Here is a 19,550-nt window from a genome sequence, read left to right on the forward strand (position 1 = left end):
CGAACTCCCGAATGTCAAGAGTTCAAAAAAAAAAAAAGCGCTGCCTGGCATTCTATCAAGAGATTCAAGTAATGTTCTGGAGCAGCAGCTTTAAGCATATGCTCTAGGTGTCCCATACATCATAAAAAGCAATCGCGGTTTAATCACTGTTGGGTAAAAATTTACCCAGTTCAAAGTGGTCGTTCTTATTTCAAGCAGAATTTTGATTTACCAAAGCCCTTGAATGTTAAAAGTTGTTTTCTTTTCACGGCATAATAGCGAATATTATTTCGACTGGCTTTCGGCTAGAGATCTTTAACTACTTTGTCTGAAAATCACCTCAAACAAAAGGCTTGACAGCGTTGTCAATCCATGCTACAGAGTTTTCGTAATCTTTCCCTATTTCCATCCAAGTAACATCCAATGAAGCACAAAAGCCTCTCATTGTACGCGGTTTAACCACGTTTCTACGAAACTATTCCTCGTGTCGCCGAAAATTTTTAATCACAAAGAGGACTTCATTTCCTGGTACCCCTAGTTTTTACTCATTATTTTAGAAGACACAATGTTTTCTAAACACGAAATACATATCTGCGGGCCTCATAATAATTTCCCCGCCCAAGGTCATTTTCTTTTTGTTTCCTTTAAAAAGTAAGTATACAGTTCCTTTATGTGACACAGCAACCTGAGCTTATACAAAGTTGCATCGATTAATTATTTCATATTGCAATGAGTGGCCTTGAGTACATTGTAGGCACAATATTAGCTTTTAATTCAAGGACGCAACCAGAAACTTCGAAGCAATGCTCGGAGATTGTTGCGTGGGTACGTTTTCATATATTGTAAAATTACACCCTAACAATCGATATATCTCCAGATCTCCCGTGGCAGGATTACCTTGCTGTCTATTAGATGTCAACAAAGCAGTCATTTGGCTTTCCAAGGCAGTCCTAATTATTTATTGTGCTGTGGGCGGGACGAACTTCATCAGCAAAATTTGGTACGCATCAGAAGCTTACACCATTTGTATAACTATATGTTCACAAAGCTATAAGGGAGCTTTCAAAAACGGCAGTTTTATTTCAAAAAGCAAATTTTGATTTTTGTACTATTTCAGTAACCATTGTTCCCCCTCTTTCGCATAAAAAATAAGCTATCAGAAAGTAATAGCAAAATTGAAATTTTACCACCGAAATTTTTTTACAGAAGGTTGTTATCAATTATATCGTGTTTTTCTCAGATTCTCATTTCGGGCTAAATATGGCTTCTGTGCTTGATATGGTAACATGGTGGTGACAATGCCGTTGACAACAAATGAGGAGACGATCTTCACGGGAATCGACTCTTTATTGGGCTGACTTGCGCCTGCAAAACAACAAAGCAATCGGCGCGACGATAGCAACCATCGTGCTCAGCGGTCTTCACTCTGCTAATACCCGCCAACGCTCATTTTAAAGGCGGCGTAGAACTATCGAGATAAAGCCGCAAACGGTGACTGCCGCAACCTACAACATTGCAGAAACGTACGCTCGTGGCTGGAATCTTCGAGACCCATTTCGGCGCGCCTTTCGCGACAAAGAAATTGACAAAGCTGCGTCTGGCGACAACGAGCATGAACAAACAAAGAATACAGAATTGATCTGAGCGCTATAATTGTACTGATGAGGCCGCATGCAAGCGGCTGTAACAAATACAAATTTGAATGGTATGCGCCAATATTGACAAATTTGGTGCTATATGACAATAGCACCAAATGTTTGATGCGCAACCTATATATTGCGTGGAATGCTACTATTTAGATTTTAATTATAGCAGTATTAGTTTGGGTTCAACATATGTTAAATATTCTGACACCAGCCGCTGAACGTCTGATACAGACGTTGTGAAATGAAAACAAAAATATAGCAACACACAATGAAACTCCATGAAGTGAAACTTTCCAGTTCCTTCTAACCTTTCCAATGATTAGCCATGGAACTGTATTGACACAGACGAGCTTTTGAAATGTCTTTTCTACCTTGCTCCCTATGCAACACATATTGTAGCTCACCTTTTCTCTCGGATTTTTATGCAGTCATATCAGATGCTGCGCATTTTCCTGAAGTTGTAAACGGAGGTGCACCGAACACAACGTTTAGTGTCAGTATGCTGGAGATCAACTTTAAACTATTGCGAGCGAGAGAGTCTTTCCATTATAGCACTTCTACCAAACGTTTTGTTGCGGGGAAGCATGTTGACTGATTCCAGCACTGATTGGCATACATTTGGATTCCGAGTAGATACACGCACAAACCAAACCCGGCTGTATTTAAATGTGCGCACAGCTCAAGCTTGGGGTAAACACCGCTACCGGCATTCGGCTAAGCCGATTATATATATGGCGGCTACTTCCGGACTCGATTTTTGCCTTACTGTGCATGCGACGAATCCCAGGCACGCCACATCTAAAGTACGCCACCAGCTAAATGGCCCGGGAAATCACCCGGCACGCGTAGCGCGCGTAAAACGCGTACACGCGGCCTACTGCTTTGCAGGGAAGAAGGCCAGTGCTTGCGTAGTCCATTCCGAGCATTTCTGCAACACGGGAGAGCAGTTTAAGCTTCAAGCGACAGGGCGCGGAAGCGCTGAGCGCCAGATGGGTGACTAAATTTAACCGGTCGCAGCGCTCTCCTGAATCCGCTAGCTTAATCGCCCCTTCTTAAACCAACAGCGTCTGCTTGAAAGCTCCTAAGTGTTTGTTCGCTGGTCGCAAAATTTGTAAACCGCTTTCATAAGGGCTCCTAATAAGATCAAGTACGTACATTTTGCTTAGGCTGCGAGTTTTTAAATAAACACGCTGAATTTGCTTGATTTTCTGTGGTGCCCATCTCAGTGTCTGAGAGGGGGATTTTTCAATGTTTTCGATCAACTTTGAACAGCAGGGAAGAAAGGAAAAGCATATGAAGGGGAATCTACGCTACGCGTCTTGTGTTGTAGACAGTTTAGCGAGTGTGGCATACGGGTAGTGCATTCGAAACGGCACGCATTACTTTCTCCTATATGTCACGGCCGCTCACGCTTCCGTAAAACCTCCGCCAACATGTGCTAAACAGCACCTTTCTTCGAAATATGCTAACGCGTCATAGCTACTCGTCTCTTTAAGAATTATTATATATATATCTTCGCCTTTCGGGCTTTTTTGCCTCTCCTGCATTTCACACAGGTGAGCTCCTGCGGGTGCAACATTCGTGGAGTAGATTTTCGACCCACTCGTTCAAGTTAATGTGAGAAGCATGCTTAAACATGCAAGAATTGAAGCACAAAATAACTCAAACATGAAGCGCAGGGCTGCGATACACACTGCATTAAAACACAGCAAGGAACTTGGAAAACTAATCGACACGGTACTTACGCCAAATAAGGTCGGGCCGATTCAATCGTTTCTCGCGCACTGCCTGTAATCGAAAACCTCATTTGGTGGTCTGGCCTACAGCAGGTACACGTACTAGTGAGTGCATGCCGCTTAAATCGACAGCACTATCTGTCTCTCGTTTTTTGTTATTTTGCACTGAACTTATTTGCTCTGCCTACACAAAAGGCCGCAACATAAAGGTGTTTTCAAAGAACGGTATGATGGGTGAGTTGGCAGGTTTTCATGGTCATCCTAACAACAGCGCCACCAAGCACCACAAAAATGCTTTGGTGTTCTTGACTTCCTTGTCCACTGTTCGGTAGCGCTGTCTTAAATATAAAATCTTCATCCGGCAGTGGTGGTGCAAGTCTGTGTTCGCTCAATGTCTTGCAGGGTTCGTGTATTAGTTGTATCTGCACAGGTGGTGAAAAAAGATAGTTCTGTGGCGGTTTTGTCCCAGTCATCAATTAGCGAAATACAATACAATGTTTACACAACATTTCGAATATGTTTGGGGCAAGGGCCAAAAGCCAGAAAGTGGCTTGACTAGGCCTATACCCTAACACACGTCAACCATGACAACGCATGGGAGAAAAATGCTATAGCACGAACACTTTCTGAGCGAAATGTGCAGCTACCCCACAAACCAAACCTACTAAGTAAGGCACGAATCCAGTTAGGTATGTTTTATTAATTTTGTTGTGAATGGGGCTCCAGCCGAAGTATGGAGCAGATTATCCAGCAGCTGAAGACCGAGACGGGTCTAGCGGGCGCCGGCGGGCGACCGCTGCCAAATGCGTTGAAGCGGTTGCGACGACGGGGGAGTGACGCTTTGTTTCCGGCTGCAGCGACCAACCCTTCTCGCCGTCCCTCCTTCGGGATAGAAACGAGCTGCTTTCAGGCCTTAATCCCCTTGGCGCCAGAGGCGCGCCCCCGAGCAGCCTTGACAATTGACCCCGCTCGCCGAATTCTTGAAGAAGGCGGGTGACCTTCTTGGAATTACGCGAGGGAAATGACGGGATGTTTCACCTTGGTGCAGAAACTCCATCACCCGTACAAAATCGTCATCGACATCGGAAGATTTTTCCTCGCCACCGAAGGATCTGAGAGGAGGTCCGAGCCCCACCCTCGGCAGTGAGCGGCACATCGAGTGATTTCTTGTGCCCCAGTGATTGGACTGCACCGATTGAACTTTGTTTCCCCAGCTAGGGAAGTGAGGACAACCGATCGTATTTAAGCCATGGAAATTGTCTCCACAGAGAGCTCCGTTTTCCTCTCTTATCCTGTAAATATCCCACCATGTAAAAAATTGTTTGAAACGTCATTCTTTGCCTCTCCTCCCTGGCTGCTTCTGCTCCTTCATCTCGGCTCCTCATGGTTCGACGGCGGTGAAGTATAGGCCCACGAACCCCATCTACATCATTGTCAAGTTGGCTCAATTTAAAAGCAAGATATAATGGCTGTCTCTGCCAAAGGCCTTTGCAAAGTCAAAAAGCAAGCATATAAACCCAGAGTTTAGGAAAACATGAAGGTCATTAGTGAAGCTCTTTAACTGAGTTTCAGATGAAAATAACTTTCGAAATCCGCTTAAGTAAAGAACTAGTTAGATTCTAAGAATTCAATGACAGTAATTAAGTGGGTCTTGAGTACCTCATGATTTATGCACTGGAATTGCTCAGCGTGTGAGCCAGTCATTGGGAAGGATGTCATGCTCTAAAAATAGCTAAAAGAGACATTATTTTTAACGAATTTAATACTGAGGCCATCGATGCCGCACAAGATATTAAAGTTGAATAATGACACTCTGACTTCATTCTTACAAAATGAAAATGGCATCCATTGAGCAAGAAGCGGTATGCTTGCTGTGTAGGTTGTGCTGAGGGATCCGTTGAGCTGGAAAAAAAGGGGGAAGAAAACTCCATTGAAAAGCACTGTGCAAAATGGGTAAAGAACTGAATCACCCTGTTCTGTAAACTAGTATTATAGTCTTACTTTTGCTTCCTTTCACTGTATTGCATAACGGTTTTGGAATGTTTTAAAGCACGGTTGGGAAAGCCTTTAAGAAAAGTAAACTTGGTGGACCTCAATGCGTTTGAATAAGCTGTTGAGACTTTATACGCAGACCACCGGTTGGTAGATTACGATATTCGAGCTGCGCGGAAGAATCTTTTTTTATTATTGGAAATACCGTTACGATACCGGTTGTATTATGAAGCAGCACTGAGAGCATATATATACACTCATTAGAGGTATATGCTTCTTTATCAGGTCTGAAATCTTCTTTTGAATATTGCCCAATTGCGATGAACGCTGCAAAAGGGCCCTTAAATATAAAGGCAGATTGATTCCTTTCATCATCATCATCAACAGCCTGACTATGCCCACTGCAGGGCGAAGGCCTCTCCCATATTTCTCCAATTAGCCCTGTTCTGTGCTAGCTGCATCCGTTTGACCCCTGCGAACTTCTTAACCTCATCCGCCCACCTAACTTTCTGCCTCCCCCTGCTACGCTTTCCTTCCCTTGGAATCCAGTTTGTTACCCTAAGCGAACATCGGTTATCCTCTATTCGCACTACATGTCCAGCCCATGCCCATTTCTTCTTCTTAATTTCCACTAGAATGTCAGTAACTTGAGTTATTTCTCTGACCCACTCTGCACGCTTCCTATCTCTTAATGTTACCCCTACCATTTTTCGTTCCATAGCCCTCTGGGTTGTCCTCAACTTAAGTAGAACCTTCTTGGTTAGCCTCCACGTTTCAGCCCCATAGGTGAGTACAGGTAAGATGCAACTGTTGTATACTTTCCTATTGAGCGATACCGGTAAGCTGCTAATCATAATCTGCGAGTGCTTGTCAAATGCGCTCCATCCCAATCTTATTCTTCTTGTTATTTCCTTTTCATGGTCCGGATCTGCGGTTACTACCCGCCCTAAGTAGACATATTCGCCTACTACTTCCAGTGCGTCGCTACCTAACGTAAACTGCTGTTCCTTCCCGAGGCTGTTGAACATTACCTTAGTCTTCTGCATATTGATTTTTAAGCCTACCTTTCTACTTTTGCTGTCTAGGTCATCAATCATTATTTGCAGTTCATCCCCCGAATTACTAAGCAAGGCAATGTCATCAGCGAATCGCAGATTACAGAGGTATTCTCCATCTACCCTTATCCCTAACTGCTCCCATTCCAAGTCTCTGAATACTTCCTCTAAGCAAGCTGTGAATAGTACTGGGAAGATCGTGTGTCCTTGCCTAACACCTTTCTTTATGCGAATTTTGTTCCTTTCTTTATGCAGAACTATGGTTGCTGTGCAGTCCCTACGTATATCTTCCAGCACTTTCACGTACGGCTCGTCTACCCCCTGATTTCGCAATGCCTGCATCACCGCCGAAGTTTCAACTGAGTCAAATGCTTTTTCGTAATCAATGAATGCTATGTATAAGGGCTGGTTATATTCTGAGCATTTTTCTATCACCTGGTTGTTGGTATGGATATGATCGATAGTAGAGTACCGTTTCCGAAAACCTGCTTGATCCTTTGCTTGATTGCAGTCTAAGGTTGTCCTGATTCTATTAGCGATAACCTTAGTAAATACCTTATACATAACAGACAGTAAGCTTATTGGTCTGTACTTTTTAAGGTCCTTAGAGTCCCCTTTCTTATGAATGAGGATAATGTTAGCATTCTTCCATGGTTCCGGTACCGTCGATGACACCAGGCATTGCGTATACAAGGTGGACAGTTTTTATAGCACGATATCCCCCCCGTCTTTCAACAAATCTGTAGTTATCTGATCCTCTCCAGCTGATTTCCCCCTTTGCATAGTTTCTAATGCTTTCTTGACCTCGTCCTTCATCACTGGTGGAACGTCTGACTGTTTTTCCCTACCGCCAATCTCATTACGGTCCTCACTACTTTGGCTGCTGTAGAGATCTGTATAGAACTCCTCGGCTACTTTGACTATCTTGTCCATATTCGTGATGACGTTGCCCGCCTTGTCCCTTATCGCATACATCTGGTTTTTGCCTATGCCCAATTTCTTCTTTACCGCTGTAAGGCTTCCTCTGTTCTTTACAGCATGCTCAATTTTCTCCGTGTTATACTTCCTTATATCGGCCACCTTGCGCTTATTGATTAGCTTTGATATCTCTGCCAATTCTATCTGGTTTGTTGGATTGGAAACTTTCATACTCTGGCGTTTCTTAATCAAATCTTTCGTCTGCTTAGACAGTTACCGGTACCCTCTCTAATACCCTCTTTACACGGCCGGCTTAACCACGGTTACGCTTAACCGAGGTTACCGAACTTAACCACGGTTAACCGCCAATCGCGGTTAGCTGTGCTTACACAGCTCGCCGCCGTTCTCGGTTACGGCCGCCATTGCCTATAACGTACAACCAAAGCGACGCCGTGATCTGCGGAACGAAGCAGCATTTACAAATGTTTTATTTATAATGTACTTTCCGGAGTGCCGTCCGGCAAGGCGTCAACAACGCGGTGAAGCCCCGCACGATGGCAGCACCTCATCGACCATCGTAAACACCGCCGCGTTGGCCCCTCCTCCCGCAGACCGTACGCGAACGACACGGCGGTTCGCTAGCGCCGACGTCAGAAACAAAGCGTGCTAAATTTATTGGCATCTGGAATACTGAGCCGAATATCAGAATTGAATCACTCCTGATCACTGACCAGCGGCAAATTGCTGGCAAGACTGATAACCGCGATACTATCAAGTTTCTGTTCAGGACAGCTGCCGCCGGTACATTGCGGCTCACGTACCATTCTGCTTATACTAGCTCTGCGATTAATGTATCGTCAAAGTTTATCATATCGGTATTTTACGGCGGCAGAATAGGATTCACAATAAGGATGTTTCATGAGTACACCATTTCGACAGCGTTGATCAGTTCAAAGCGCCGATCGCGGCGGCTTCCAAGAGAAATAATTTAGGCATATCGACGACTAGGGGGTTACGCACCCCGCCGTAGTTCGCCGCGCTCGCTCGCTTCACCGCCACGGTAAGTGTAACGTACCTCAGCCTGCTCGCAGCTTCCCGCACTGCAAGCGTTGCGAACTTGTGCACTTTTATTATAAAGCTAAGACCGCGCATTTTTTGACGTTCCGCGCTCAGCACCAAATCGCGCAAACGATACTGCAGACACAAGACGGGGCTTCACTACGCAGACTCTTGGCGGTAGGCCGTAACCGAAGACGCCGGGCGGCACAGTAGACACCGGATATTCAATACGGGCAAACGAGTGCACTGCTGAAGCAGACACGCTCGTACGCTTCGCGCACTCGAGTGCCGACGAGCAGCCTCCGTCAACAGACGCCGCCATAACCTCGGTTAACGAGGCGAACCGAGGTCGCCAAACTCGGTTTGCGATAACCATGGTTAGGGGTGTAACTGTGGTTTAGTCTGTCATGTAAACGGGCTAACCACAGTTTCCCGTAACCGCAGTTACGCTAACCGTGGTTACCTCTGCCCGTGTAAAGTGGGTATAACTAGCCTACCGTCTACTTCTACAGCGCACTCAGTAATGATATCGCTGAAATTATTGTTCATTGCTTCTAGGGTAATGTCGCCATCCTCAGTTAGAGCTGAATACCTATTCTGTAGCGAGATCCTGAACTCTTCTGCCCTCCCCCTCACCGCTAATTCGTTGATGGGTTTCTTTCTCACTAATCTGTTGCGTTCCTTCTTCAGATGTAGGCTAATTCGGGACCTCACCATCCTGTGGTCACTGCATCGCACTTTTCCGATTACCTCTACATCTTTTATAATGGCGGGGGTTGAACACAGTATAAAGTCAATTTCATTTTAGTCTCCCCGTTAGGACTTTTCCATGTCCACTTCCGGTTCTTCCGTTTGCTGAAGAAGGTATTCATGATTCTTAAGTTACTGCGCTCTGCAAACTCAACTAGTAACTCCCGCCTGCTATTCCTAGAACCAATGCCATAGTCACCTACTACCTGGTCTCCTGCCTGCTTTTTTCGTATACCTTGGCATTGAGGTCGCCCATTAGTACAGTATACTGCGTCTTTACTTTTCGCATTGCCGATTCTACATCTTCATAGAAGCTTTCAACTGCCTGGTCATCATAACTACATGTCTTCTGTACAACCTTCAGTTTATAGCCCTTATTAGGCCTAATTACGATGCCTGCCATCCTCTCATTTATACTATAGAATTCATCTATATTACCCGCTGTATACTTATTGACAAGGAAACCTACTCCTAGTTCTCGCCTCTCCGGTAAACCTCAATAGCACAGTAGAGTATATGCCCCATTCGGCCTCCTAACTTCACTAAGCCCTATGACGTCCCATTTCATACCCTCTAGTTCCTCTAACAGCCCCATTGCTAAAATAGCTTCACTAGCTAGGGTTCTAGCGTTAAACGTTGCCAGGGTCAGTTTCCAATGGCGGCTTGTCCAGCGGAGCCAGAGATTCATAGCACCCCCCGCTGCGTCGCAGGTCTGACCGCCGCTGTGGTCAGTTGTTCCGCAGCCGCTGGTGATTAGGGGTCGTGGTTTCATGGAGCTTATCATGAGAGGTTGCGGCCAATTACTGCACCAGGGTGGCCAACTCCTGTTCTGGTGAGGGAGTGCGTTGCCGGAGAGGGGTTCACCGGCATCAGGTCGCACCCCAAACCTGTTTATGCAATTCCATCAGCATGCGGATTTTTTTTTTTTTTTTATCCAGTGGAGAATTGCGTGGCACCGGGATCTGAGCCCCGGTCCTCTTGCCTACGAGGCGGATGTTCTACCGCTACGCCACCGCTGCACCCTTTGATTCCTTTAGGTCGCCGGATTACACAGCAGTGATTCCTTTTATATGAACGGTTGTGACCTCTCCCATAGACATTCGAATGTCCTCCATTGCAAGCAGCCTTCGCCCAACTGAAATAGCGTTTGTGCTTCAGAGCACAGCGCTAGCTCGCAGCTGCGTCGCTGAATTGTTGCGGAAGAATCATGAGAATTTGTTCCGTTCTAGTAGCATATGAATGCTTGCGCTAAGGCGCTACACAGCGTTTCTTGCATGGCAAAGGCTGTGGCGACGCAGAAAAGTCGGCCGTCTTCCCATAAATATTAACGGTATCAAGCGCACTCGCCTGTCTAGATAAGGCGCCCCCTTCACGAAATTTCCATTTTCCAATTTTATGTTGCATTGTTTGTAGGTTCTAGCTCTATATACTATATATCCAGCGCATAAAAAGACTAGCGCAAAACACGAGGCCAAAGGAACAGAAAATGACAGGACAGGCGCTGCCTGTGATTTTCTGTTCTTTTGCCGCCTTTTTTTTGTGTGCTGGTCTTTTTGTCAGCCAGTACGAACCAACTGGCCCAAGGAACTGTTTCGATCAACTATATGTCTGTATTTTTCTTCCGCCATTCCTTTTTTTCTTATACTTCGTACATTGTGCTGTGACATTCTTGTTTATTTCCTTTTTCTACAATGAAAACGGTGTCAGTAATATGTTATGTTTCACATACTGAAAAAAAAAAAAAAATTCTCCGCACAACTGTTCTGGATTGGGTTTCAGCGGAGTCTATTTTCTTCGTGATTTAGGGTTTGGGCAAGACACATAGGGCAAAGTAACCTTACCGAAGTGCGCTAATAGTAAATCTGCCGATCAGATTTTCTGTATGTATGCCTTCGGGAATAGCTGTGAGATGCTTATCTTTGTCTGTTTGCTTTATTCACCTCAATACGTTTTTTTCCGGTCGCAGTGAGAACAAATGAACTTTGCTGGACACTATATTGACACGTGCATTAGACCTAGAAGAAGAAGGAGCGGATTAGGACGAAGTAGACGACGTTGAAGTGTGGGCCCCGTTCCTGGTGCCCTCGTTCGCTGGTTCAGCTGTCTCAGTGCTCTCGCTCAGCGGCCACAGTAGTTGTTTCTGTGTAACCACTGTTTCAATATTACGCCACAACGACATGGCTGCTCAAAATATCCTGAGGGCCTAACTGCCAGTCTCGAGTGCTGTGTTTTCCATGTTAGCTTGATCAGCTTCCATCGAATGGCAATAATTCCAGATCGCAGGGCTATCGCAGTTTGCTCGGATGTTTCACTGAACGCCCCAGAATTGTCTGGTGTGCCACCAAGAACGTCCCCGACTACAGGCTTCGTTGATATGATGTTGTAAAGCCTTCTTGGCTTTATAACAGAAGCTTCACCGAAGTATTAATAGAAGGGCTAGCGCATCTATTGACATTTGGCCTAATAGCCTTCAATTGTGCATAGCTTGTATTCCTCAGTTTATGTGCTTGTGCTTTGTGTGCGCATGTTTCAAATAGTACTTTATTGCTGCTTTATTCAAAGCGCTGGCTCTTATTCTCTATAATACCCTCTGCTATAAAAAATCAGCATTTATATTTGCCAGCACGGTTGAACGCGCCCGCCAAGGTTCCTGTACTCTTTTGACACGGCAACGTTAGCTTTACTCTGAAACAATTCAATCCAGATTTTCATCGACAAAGCCCTATAGCAATGCAAAAATGCATCTAGCCACAAGATTGATTTACTGTCTAATATGTTTACGTGGTCCAACATGGCGACATGATGAACGATGATTTAATGGCTGGCCTAGAGCGAGTGCTCCTCTAGCGCCACTGCCGATCGTCTTTTTCGAAACAATATTTTCTATCAGTCCATTGCGCTTATCGTAATCCATAATGCGCCAAGGTGTTCGAGATTGCACTTAAAAGAGTACTGCTATTGAGTTTCCTAAAAATCACTGTTTTATGAACCGCTTTAGAATTTCCATTCATTCAAGCGCATCCACGCCCGGGTACTCGTTGAAGCGGATAGACTTTAGGAGAATCAAAATATGAAATTACGGCAACGCAAGCCTACCTACGCCATGTTATGTAAATATGGGCGAAATAAATAGAGTTTAGCTTGTTCCGCAAATATATCGCACTAATATTCAAGCATGCGCCAAATGTTCGTGGTACGGCTCAGTAAGCAAGCCATGTTCGTGCAGCCGTCGAGTCTGACTCACTACTCCATATCACCATTCGTGACTAGCTCGTTCAGGTTGGTGCAGTGCCGAAAATAGAAATATTCTTCAACAGAAAAAGTGCGCGCAGAGTGATCCTACGTAGAATTAAACTGTTTTTGAAATTTCACATCAGATTCGCTTGTTTCGTTGATTGTAGCAACCACCTATAAGAACCTATCCAAAATTCTGGAGTTTATTTTAATACAGCTGCCATGTTTAGAGAGAATACGCCGATAATATTATCGTCAAGGATGAAGAAATTTAAAACGCGGCTGAAGAGGGAGGGTACGGGAAGCAAGACACTGATTTTCTTTTTGCTGTGCTGCTGCGCACAAAACCAGCTATGAACGTTCACAGATAATTTTCGCTGAGGCTAAGTAATTGTGTATCGGTATGGTGCCAGGTGCATGGAACAGAACGACGTTTATTAATGCTGTGCCTTTTTATAGGACGATGCACATATGATCCGCCGAGTGCTACTTGCGCTGCTGACAAGCTCTACATAAAAAATGCAGCGTCAGTAAAACAGGCACTATCAGTTCACAACACTCCTGTCTCCCAAGATTAATTGCACAATAGAAACCTTCTTGACTAGAAATCATTGCCATAGCGCATGACATGTCGTCAAATGAGCGTTGATCCTCGCGTCTATACCGGGTCTTGGGTGGCTGCTAGTCCCTGGGTTTGCTTCCAGTCTAGCAGGCAGTTTTGTGGCTACCTGGCTGTAGGAGAAAGCCTGACGTGGTAGTCCTCACTCTTGACTGGGTAGACCTCAAGCCGCGTCCAGGCGCTCCTCAACTGGTTGCGACGCCTCTGATGACGCTCGCCGTTGTCCAGTTGTACCATGTACGGCACTGGACTTCTGAATGCGACCACCCTGGCCAATATTCACCTTGGACCTGAACAAAACCTTATAGCGTAGACCGCATCACCGACGTGGAACCGCTTAGTCTCCGGTCGTTGTAGCTCAGGCGCATGTTTCTGGTCCGGATGGAGCCTGTCCAAATCCGGCCTAAGAATTCGTCCGAACATTAACTATAGGCATCCTGCCATTCCTGTGGTGCTGTAATTTTCCCACAGCGCGCCTCAAAACTACTGCTGTTAGCCGCTTGGTTCGCGATAAACGACCGAGCATAATCACAGAATTATAGATGCGCGTGTGACTGATCGCGTCCTTGCCCAAGCGCTCTTGATATAGCCCATTCATCTGACACACGTCATTCACAGCTTCGACAAAGCGTGCAATATGATCCTTGTAATATCCTACAGGTGGCGTGAAAACGCCCTACGAAGGTGCCTTAAAAGTACTTACTCTTCTCGATAGATTGTGTTACGGTGCGGCGATCGACACAGCAAACTTCATTGCGGGCTGCCTATGCCAACGATTTTCCCGTAACCGAATGGGGCGTCATGCATTGCATAAGCATTAGCTGCGAAATCGTTCACTGCGTCGAGCCTTCCCCCCCTCCCCCTGCTGCTTTTTCAATAGTTCTTTAGCTTCTCTTACCACCCTCTCCGCTCTATTCCATTACTGGCTACATGATAAGGTGAAGTGAAAACAGCGCGCACGCCAGTACATTTCAAAACGTTTTCAACTCTGTGCTGGTGAAGGATGTGCCGATATCAGAAATGATTCAATGCAATCACGATGAAACGACAACTCTGACTTATCCCTTCATATGGCGCAAACTTGCCGTCCATTTGTGTTGATGGCCAGCCGCTGAGCCGGCATTTCTTTACCATGGAAAAGGCTGTCCTCGATCAGAGCGGCAATGTCCTCCGCTTGTAGCGGTGCGCAAAAAATTGCTTCCAACAATAGCACGTCGTCCCCAGGTGGTATTGGCTCGCCCTCGTCTCGTAAAACTGGCAGACTCAGTGCATCAGTGTTGTCTTGGACACGTCTGTACTCAAGGCGGTAGCTACACGCAGACAACTATAAAATGCCAAGGAGTATTTTAGGCGACACACCTTCTGGCACTCACTTGCAACGGGTTCTGTAATGGCTTGTGGTCTGCTATCACTTAAATTATAGATCAACAAGGTACTGGTAGAACATTTTTATGCCAAAGACCATAGCCAAACCCTCTATCAATCTTAGCATAGTTCCGCTGACTGACACCAAGAGTCCGAGAAACATAAGATATAGACTGCTCCTACCAATCATCTGTACGATGAGCTAACACGGCCATTGCCTCCACAGGAGATACGTTGCAGCACAGAATTGTAGGGCACAAGTACAGAGCCTGAGCTAAGTAAATTTTTCAGCCTTTCAGTTTCTCAAAAGCCTGTTGATGCTCATCTATTAACTTCCATACGTGGGCACGGTCAAGCAGCTGATGAAGTGGTTCTGTCGCATCAACCTTGCCCTTGAGCAAACTGCTGTAGTAATTCCACCCCGAAAAGGTTTTTAGCTCCTTTTTGCTTGCGAGAGCAGGCGCGCACTGAATGGCGCGTCTCTCCTGCTTCGGCTTGGATGTATTCCTTCGTCATCCATTCTGTGCCCGAAGCTTATTTAATGCTCGCCTGGTTAAATTCGCACTTGTTCTTATTTGCTGTTAACTGTACCATCTGTAGACGCGATAGTATGGTCCCTAATCTTTCGACATGCTCTTCTACGATACACCCAGAAATTAAGATGTCATCCACATAAATTTTCGCTCCGGGAATGCCTGCTAACAGCTCGTCGATGAGTCGTTGAAACACACATGGTGCGACAGAAATTTTAAACGGCACCTGTTTCACCGTGTACAGTCGCTTTATTCTGTTAACTGTGAACACGTCAGCCGACTCGTCGTCTAGCTTGAACTGCTGATAAATGTACTCTGGATGTAGCTTGTAAAAACCTTGTTTAACACGTTCACTGCGTCGTGGCCCACCGGTGGGTCACGCAACGCAGTCCAGCCGTGCTGGCGCAAACAACGAGGCGTTCCTTGCAGTGCGGCGACGATATGTTTCCACAAATGCATGAAAATGAGTTTCCACTATCATATCACAGATGGCGGTAGAGATATAACAGATATAATATTTCGCAGATAACGAGGAACCGAGCGCACAGCAGGATCGTCTCTATGGTATTCGACCCTTGATGGATAAAATGAATCGCAATTTCTGCTCAGTGTTGGAGCCAGGCAAAGAGATTGTCATTGACGAAACGATGATTCCGTGGCGTGGGCGCCTCGCCTTCAGGCAATACATCCCAGGTAAAGCCCACAAGTATGGAGTCAAGCTATACAAGGCTTGCACGAAGGAAGGCTATACAATGAAAGTGCAAATATATGCCGGAAAATCTGACGCCATAGCGGGCATGGGGCATGCCGAAGAAGTAGTAGTAAATTTGATGGCTGGCTTCACCGGCTGTGGTCGCACACTTTTCGTAGACAACTTCTACGCGAGCATGCCGCTTGCGTCACGCCTGTCGAAGGATGATACATTTTTATGTGGCACTCTCCGGTCGAACCGAAAGGGGCTTCCGAAAGAAGTTACAGAAACTAGAGTAAAAAAAGGGGAAGTCGTTGGTCTTGAATCCCGTAACGGCGTAAAGGTGCTGAAGTGGTTGGATAAACGGCCCGTTCTCATGATGACAACGGCTGCTGAGCATGACGCCAGCCTTGTTGATACCGGAAAAAAAAACGAGAAAGGGTGAGCCGATCATGAAACCGCGCACAGTCCTCGACTACAACGCGGCGAAAAAGGGCGTTGACTACAGTGACCAAATGACGCCCTACTACTCCTGCCTACGGAAAGGGCTCAAGTGGTATAGGAAAGCTGCGGTGGAGCTCATCGTTGGAACTGCAGTTGTGAACGCATGGGTTGTCCGTTCAATGGTGGACGGTAAAACATCGCCAATCATCGAATTCCGCGATGCCTTGGCACGCGCACTTTTCGCCACAGCTGAGATTGAGACCGAAAGGACGCGCGGAACAAAGCGCGCCCATACGCTGGAACAGGCCGATGGACCTGCACGGTCCGTCCGAAGGAGATGTACTGGATGCGACGCATCGCTGAGAGCTCGCAGAAGCCCAGAGCAGGCAAGGGTAATGGCGAAGAAAGTTGTTACATTCTGCGCAAATTGCGAGGGAAGGTCATTTATGTGTTTGCCATGTTTCACTCTTCTGCACGAGTAGAACTCCTGAACATAGACTGCGTTTTAGACATCGTGAGCTGGTGGCACGTAAGACGTTTAGTTTCTGTTTTTTTTTTCTTCGGAAAATTATTCTGGAAATATTTCAATAAAATGTCGAGTTTAAGGTCTAATTCTTGTGTCCTGGTGCTTAGTAAATGCTGAAACGCAGGGTCACGTGGCGTTGCCCACAAAGAGTAGCTGGTCGGTGCGTAGTAAACGTAGCAGGCAACGGCTTCAAAACTCAAACTCTTCATTGTGGAAACTCGTGCATGCCCAGTAAAAGAAAGAAGAATCGAGGGCGCGAGAGCAACAAGCGCCTCTGGCACTTGTTCGGACCAGAGCGACCGAAAATCTTGGCCGCGATCTAATTACATAAAGCAGAAATTTTGTCGACACAAAGGGCGCCGTTTTTCAAAGACATCCTTGAGAACTTGCTTCAGTCAAGTTCATTGGGGATGAAGCGAGCAGAGTCGCGGTAATAAATGACTCGATAAATTCTCCAGGGGCCGTATGCTACAAGGATCCATGATCCATTTGGTTCTTTACATCAGGTCATTTTTGTTCGATGACGTAGCCGTGCTATTCAAACGTTCGTGGGAAACGACCTGACTATTGGCTCATTGGCGACCGGACCTCGCTATTGGACGCACCTTGCAGCCAATATTGAACCTCAGCGCGCAACGAATGGCGAAGGCTATCGTCAACGCAGGTATCTGCTGCTTTTCATTTCTGTGATTGGTCGATCGTCTGTCAGGCTTAATTGCGTCACGCGAAACAGAGTGGAAAAGGGGCAATAGATTCTTATAAAATACGGCCCCAGAGGAAGCAACTTCCTGGAAATGCACGGGCCAAGTGAGCCACTTGATGTTTTCTGCGCTAGCATACATGATTGAAGTAGCCCGCGTAAACTGCGACTGAAAATGCCAGTACAGCCATCTTTCAGCAGGCGGAAAAAACAGCCTCATAAGTGTGCCCCACCGGTGTGTCACGCCGCACCCGCGAAAAGCGTCGGGTGACCCACCGGTGGGCCACAACGCACAGAGATCAAAACTATGATAAGGGGCTGCGCAGTGAACGTGTTAAACCTAGGGCTGTGAGCATTTAGCTATAGCGGGCAGAGCGTATCCGCTATATTTAATAGATCTGTTTACAGTGCGGATAGTCCCCGCAAAGACTTAAAATTCCGTCTTTTTTTCTTGCCACTGGCTAGGAAGTTCCCCAGTTGGAGCACTCGATGGGCTCCCATGCCTCTTGTTGCACTAAGTGGTCGACCTCTTTAGCAACATCGTTCTTGAGGGTCATTGGATCTGGCCGACTTTTAAGAAATACCGGTTGAGCTTCGTCTTTCGAATCGATGTGAACTGGCGGTCCGTTGAACCCAGGAAGGTCCTTGCGAAACACATTGGGAAATTGTAAAGTCCCGTACCCGCCGTTTATTTACTGGATTCGCCTTAGGCCTAATGTATTAAACCAGTTTCGCTCAATCAGGCATCTTCTTTGCTTCTTTACTGCCAGCCAAGGCAGCTTTGCCTTCCGGCTCTTGAATTCCACCAAGACAGATGCTCGACCCAGCATGGATAACCACTCCTTTGACCGGGTTACGATAGCCATTCCACAGTCTGGCAGTGGTATTTTACCGTGAATCCACTCGATAACTCGAAATGTATCTTCACTCCAATTCACCACGGCGCTCCAGAACCAATCTCCACCGGACCTACTTGTCCTTCACTCAGTATTTAAATAGTGAGCTTCTGCTCTTGATCATTTACTTCGCAGAGGGAAAACAGCGGACTCATTTTGTACATACACGCTTTTGCACTTAACTCCTTTCCTCTTTTGCTTATGGGCTGTCTTCCGAGCAGCTCCACTTCGGTCTTTAAACCGACAAGCCTTAGCGGTATTTCCTACCCTTTTGCTCTTGAACCATGTCGCCTTTCTACAACGGCGTAAATGTGGAGTGTACCAAGCTTTCACCGGTATCAGCCGGAGCCCTCCACTGTGTTATCTCGCTTCGTGCGGGTTGCTTGTATTATGGCCTGGCTGTCCGTCTGGTCGCGGCCGTGCTTGCGTATGTCTCGTTGTTGCTTGGTGGTTCCTTCTGCAGTTGTGGCCAATTCATACGCAACCTTAGATGTAAGGCAGTGCTGTGCGAGAAGTGGCTGTTGAGTTAGCTACGTTTTGGAGTCCGCATAAAAAGCAATCCCTCATCATGACATCCAACGAGAGCTGCTCGTTGCCAAAACCGCAGTCTCCGGCTCTCTTCAGAAGCGCCGTGAGGTATTCCGCAACCAATACCTCGGCTGCCTGGTTTCAGCTGAAAAACAAAAACCTTGCATGCAGTTCCGAAGGCCTTTGCACAGGTGTTGGTGAACCGCCGTCTGAATTTCTTCATAGGTTGCTGTTGGCAATATTGACGGCTTCACAAGTGTTACGATGATGACGTCCGCTTTTTCGCCACCACAGATCAGCAGGACTACCCTTTTCTGCTCCTATTTCCTTATATGGTTCGCTTCGCAGAACATTTCCTGCTGCTCGACGTATTCGTACCATGATTAGTTCGTGCCGAGACGATACTCACAGATTCTGCCGACGTCCATCGCCATCGCCATCGCCACCCCGTCGCCAGCAATTGTTGATTACCTGGAGGCCGGGTGGAACTGAACGACGTTTACTGATGGAGTGCTTTCCTTATAGACCCAACGACATGTGACCTTCCGTCTGCTGCTTGCGTCGCTGGTAAACGATACATGAAAAATGCGTTATACGCGTTACGCGTTATAGGCGAATCAACGAAGTGATTTTTTTGCGCAGTTGTTCATCTAAACAATGAGCCTTCAGCGTGTTCAGTTTTTGGAGTGCATCAGGTGAAATGCACGCTATAAACGTAATTCGAATATGTTAAAGTTATCTTCTTTCAATGCTATGCGGCATTGTTCTCTATCTGTTGGCAAATCTTGTGTCAAAATTTTCGATGACGTGAAATTGACATCATATTATCAATGGGAGAGTGTTAGTTGGCATTGCATATAAAAAATACTGATTGATCGA

The sequence above is a fragment of the Amblyomma maculatum genome, chromosome 4 (genome assembly GCF_055883805.1).
Source record: "Amblyomma maculatum isolate TAMU_Amacu chromosome 4, ASM5588380v1, whole genome shotgun sequence".
In the NCBI taxonomy this organism is placed as follows: Eukaryota; Metazoa; Arthropoda; class Arachnida; order Ixodida; family Ixodidae; genus Amblyomma; species Amblyomma maculatum.